The sequence below is a fragment of the Hippopotamus amphibius genome, chromosome 2 (genome assembly GCF_030028045.1).
Source record: "Hippopotamus amphibius kiboko isolate mHipAmp2 chromosome 2, mHipAmp2.hap2, whole genome shotgun sequence".
NCBI lineage: Eukaryota > Metazoa > Chordata > Mammalia > Artiodactyla > Hippopotamidae > Hippopotamus > Hippopotamus amphibius.
This window is the reverse complement of record NC_080187.1, coordinates 170,658,303-170,663,559: the sequence shown is the minus strand read 5'-3', so window position 1 is coordinate 170,663,559 and position 5,257 is coordinate 170,658,303.

The window sequence follows — 5,257 nt, the reverse complement described above, 5'->3', positions numbered from 1 at the left end:
GCTATTGTATTTGAAAATTTTAAGAGCTGTTCTCTGATATCCCCGATCCTCACCTCTCATAGCACATTCTTCTCACTTCATCTGAGGACATTAAAGGGCTTTTGTTTGTTTGTTTGTTGGGAATCACTTTTCCACCTGAATTCCTTGTGTGTGTGTGTGTGTGTGTGTGTGTGTGTGTGTGTGTTTTGGATTTGATCTTTTCTCACTCTCCTGTTGATTCCAAATGCTTTGTATCCAGAATCTCGTTTAATCTTCACAACAACCTTATGAAGTAGAAATCTTACCATTCTATTTAACAGGTAAGAACAGTGAGCTGAAGAAGGGCTAACTAACCCATCCATAGTTACACACTTAATAAACGTTGGAGTCAGAATGGGTGCGCAGACCACGGCTGCAAACATCTTGAGTCGTCGGCCCAGGTGTAGCAAAGTGTGAAGGGCCAAGACATACGTAAAAACTGTGTGCGTAGCTGGGGCCTCTCAGCTGCTGGGCTTCTGTTGGGGTGCAGTGCAGGAACCAGATAACCTGCTGAAGGGTCCTGTCTGGGCATCTGTAGACAGCTCCTCAGAGAGACCCTCTGGTTGCTTGTGTTGTAGGATTGTGAGTCTGGGGAAAGGGTTGGCGTCTCCACTGTTCAGTATGTAGATGGCTTTCAGCTTAGTGGCTCACCCTTTCCCTCCACTGTGCCTGGTTTTCCCAAATTTAGAGGCTTCCTTATTTTTCTAGAACATAAAACGTGCTTTTCTCGTGCTTCTGTGGTGATGGGGGATGGGTTGTCACCTGGCTACGTAGGGTGAGAGAAGAGAACTGCGGGTCCGTGTCTTCCATATATAGACTTTCAATTGGCCCCATTTTCTGCCCGCCCTGCCATCCATCTTTAGAGGTGTGTGCTGCTCCTAATTCCTGAGTCTACCCTAAGTTCTGAGGTGTAAATTTGTGTATTAGTTTCCTATTGCTGCTGTAACAAGTTACCACAAACTCTGTGGCTTAAAAAGACACAAATTTATTATCTTACAGTTCTGGAGATCAGAAGTCCAAAGTGAGACTTCATGGGGTTAAAATCAAGGTGTTGGCAGGGCTGTGTTCCTTCTGGTGCCTCCAGGGCAGAATACATCTCCTCGCCTGCCTTCTCCTTCCTTCCTAGGCTTACAGAGGCTGCTTGCATTCCTTGGCTTAGGGCCCCTCATCACTCCAAGCTCTGCTTCCCTCATCACATCTCGCTCTGCCTCTGCCTCTCCTGTCTCCACTGGGCCCACCTGAATAATCCAGGCCACTGTCTCCATCTCAAAATCCTTAACTTAATTGCATCTGCAAAGTCCCTTTTCCCATGTAAGGTAACATATTACAGTTCTGGACAGTAGAACGTGGTTGGCGGGATTTAGTTGCCCACAGTCCACTGGTTTCTTACTGACGTTCTCCTCCACAGCCAGTTTGGTTGCCATTCTGCTGGCCTGGAGTCAGTTACCACTCGTCTATCTGCGTTTCATCCTCTGCAGTGTTGTTGACATGTCCTGTCTGCTGTCATCTCCTCTTCCATACTCTGTTTTTATGAGTTTATACCTTTTACAGTCTTCTACTGTCATTTTTCAGGTCTGTCAAATTTCCATTTTTAACTGGAAGTCCTCATTCACTTTACAGATAAGAAATTTCAGATGCAAAGATGTTACATGACTTGCCTGAAGTCGTAAAGATAATTAGTGGCAGAAATGAACCTTTGCTTAAGAACAGACACAATTCTAGTAACACAAAGAAAATGGAACTTCAAAGTTGAAATAGCTCGCTGGAAAGAAACCATATTTGTTCCTATTGAAAGATTCAGGGTGTTATTTTCCTAATCAAGAGATTTCCAGAGCTGACTTTGTTATCATTTCAAAGATAGGAATGTGGCTCATGTCTCACAGAACTATTGAGAGTTAATGATAAAAGTTTCTTTGAAAGACTTAGAGAGCTTCTGTATAAACATAAGCAAGTACACGGTTACTTAGTGAAAGCTAGCAATATCTTCTAAATGTTCATTTAAAAAAAAAAAAAGACAAATGTAAGTTACGTATGGGCAAGAAATAACTTGGAATTCAATTTAATTCCTAAAACATTCAGAGGACTATGATCTACATTTTCAAGCCCAGAATTGACCAAATTCTCTGTTCCATAATTCAATAAATAAACTAAGCTTTCACTTGAGAGGAAGAAAGCTGTAAAGTGGGCGAAGAAAACAATGAAAAGTATTTCTAGGCATCTGTTCACTTTGGTGTGCTCTAAAAGAGAATTCCCAGGCAGACAATGCAAGTATAATTGGTGAGGGTTTGTAGACCCCTACACTGAAGAATACTAACTGGCTTTCTCCATTACCCAAGTGCCTTTCAGTCTAAAAGGAAAGACATGCCTTTATCTGTCTAGGGATTTGTAAAGAAGGGAAGATGAAGCCAGACATAGAAGTGGTTCTCACATCGCAGGAGAGAGAGAAAGTAAGTGTGAGTAGGAAGAGGTGGAGAGTTAGATACTGAAATTATCTCTGAATGAAAAAGAGTTCGTGAACTTGCTCTTAAAATCAACCTTTGCGTTTGAAAGTCTTTATCACTGTCTTAACGAATGATTTCTCCACAGAAAAGGCTCATTCACTCTTCCTTTCCCTTCTTGGATGGGCATTCTCACATTCTGTCACCTGTTTTTGTGCAGCAGGCTGCCACAGTTCAGAACACCGTCAGTCCCTCACTGCGGGGAAGGATGAAGCCCTGGAGTCCTGGGGCAAAGGAGAGGTGCCTTCGGAGGCGACAGTTATTTTAGTGTCTTGCTAAGCGCATATTCCGTGGCTCTTAGGTTATGGCCATAGATTATTACTAGTCACCTACCTCCTGTCATATTCCAAAAGGGACACTAAAAATGACACTAGGATTCAAGTTTATTTTTAAGTTGAGAGTCGACTCTGCTTTTTTGTTTAACCCTAGCCTACAGTTCTTGCACCAAACTAACAGGTGAGGAAAAGAGAATACCAGCATGCTGAGAACAAAAAAGTTCACCAAAATCTCCTTGTTTTTACTCCAAGTCCATGCATAGATGAAGGTCGATGCCAGGGCTGGTTTGGGTTTCTCTGTGGAAATAGAGGTATGTGGTAGACTTTGCTCAGCTAAGAGGGATGTGATGGAGTTGAGGACTCACTACCCCAAAATATGGTATGTTGGCATATTGAATATTTTATGCTGCATGAGTCTGAGAAAATGGCAGAAGCAGGAAGGTCACCTTGACTTTCTTGTCATGCTTCTCAAGTGAGAGGTGCCCTCCCTGGAGGAAAGTAACATCATTGTTTCTAAAGACAAAGTGGGGGGGGGGGGCACTTCCCTGGTGGCACAGTGGTTGAGAATCTGCCTGCTAATGCAGGGGACATGGGTTCGAGCCCTGGTCTGGGAAGATCCCACATGCCGTACAGCAACTAACCCCATGAGGCATAACTACTGAAGGCCACAGGCCTAGAGCCCATGCTCTAGAGCCGGCGAGCCACAACTACTGAACCCACGTGCCACAACTACTGAAGGCCATAGGCCTAGAGCCCATGCTCTACAAGAGAAGCCACTGCAATGAGAAGCCTGTGCACTGCAACAAAAAGCAGCCCCCACTTGCCACAACTAGAGAAAGTCTGTGCACAGCAACAAAGACCCAACACAGCCAAAAAAAATTAAAAAAAAAAAAAAAAAAGATAAAGGGACGCTGAGAAGAACTGGGTAAACAGACCTGTGCTGAATTTCTCCTAGTTTGCTACACTCACCTCCTGCTCACTGCTCTCCTGTTCTGTGGAGTGTTGTGCCAGTTAAAGCAAGGAAACAAATTTTGGCCAAATGGTGCAACACTAGCAAGCATGAGCCCTGGCCTGCTCAGTTTTGGGCTTCATTTCATTCAACCCATGTTAGTACCTGAATATTCTTTATTTGCATTCTCTTTTCAATTCTACTGCTCTCCCTCCCATTTCCTTGTAAAAATTTTATTTTCGTTCTAATGAAATTTCCTCCACATCATCAGTGTTTACTCAAAGGTCTGCTGCCCTTAGGACTATTTTGTCTTTCCAACATCCTGGGAACGTTTTCCCTCTCTGGTTTTTCTCCTGCTTTGGTTTGTCTTTTGTTCGTTCCATTTTTCTTTCTTTCCTTTCCTTCTTTCTTTCACCTAAGCCAACAGCAGGAACACTTTCTTCTTTGCAGCTTTCCTGCTTCCCTCAGAAAAACATCCCCCAGTTTGAATATGAACAGGATCTGCAAAGAAAAACCTGTAACTTCAAAACACTCAGGAAATGAGTAGGAGAGAGCTGGACATTGGTGATCAGGAGGGCAAGTAAACAACATATCATCCTGAAACAGCCTTCAATAATCTTGGAGCAAGTGCCTGTTTTGTGATAAATAACATTGAAGGAAGTAGGAGAGAGGGTACTTAACTCTTAAGATATCACCTTGTCTCCTTCCAAATCATCAAACATGATAGACAATACAGTCTTGTCTATGGAAAAGAGATGATTTTGTTGCACAATACAATACATTTTTGTCAAGTGCTCTAAGCCTTCTGTGGTTTTTAAAATGAATTGGTGCTTTAGAGAAATTTGTTTTGAATGGTCGTACTAAAAAAGAATTCATGTAACCAGTTTTATTTTTTTAATATTTATTTTATAACAATGTTGTGTTAGTTTCAGGTATACAGCAAAGTGATTCAGTTATACAAATTTCATATATCAGTTATATGTAAAAAAAAAATGAAAGATATAAATGAACTTATTTATAAAACAGAAACTGACTCACAGACTTAGAAAACAATCTTTTGGTTAGCCAGTTTCTTTTTTAATCAGGTCACTTGTCTACCATGACTAAAGGGTGTAAGTCTCACCTTATAACAAGCATACTTCATTTTCCACTATGGTAGAATTCTTTATGACTTGGTTTCCTACATGAAATTGGCTACAGTTTAGTTCAAAACACCTGCCTAAAGTGAATACATCACAAGTAATAAAAGGTGGACCTCATATGATTGGCTTTCCGTTATGTTTCACATTAGAATTCATTATACAAAGCTGTGTAGAAAGAGGCACAGATTCATGTTTTAGAGTCAGGCTTTTACTGGCCATTTTTCAGGCCTTAATTGTCTGCTGTGCTGGTGCTCAGGGGCATGTGGAAGTCTTGCCAAATGTGATCAGTGAGACTGGAGAAGGAAGGCGATGTCTTTCATTCTCTCCAAATACTGCATACTTTAGGGACGTGGGCAAGTGTAACGTCTCCACATA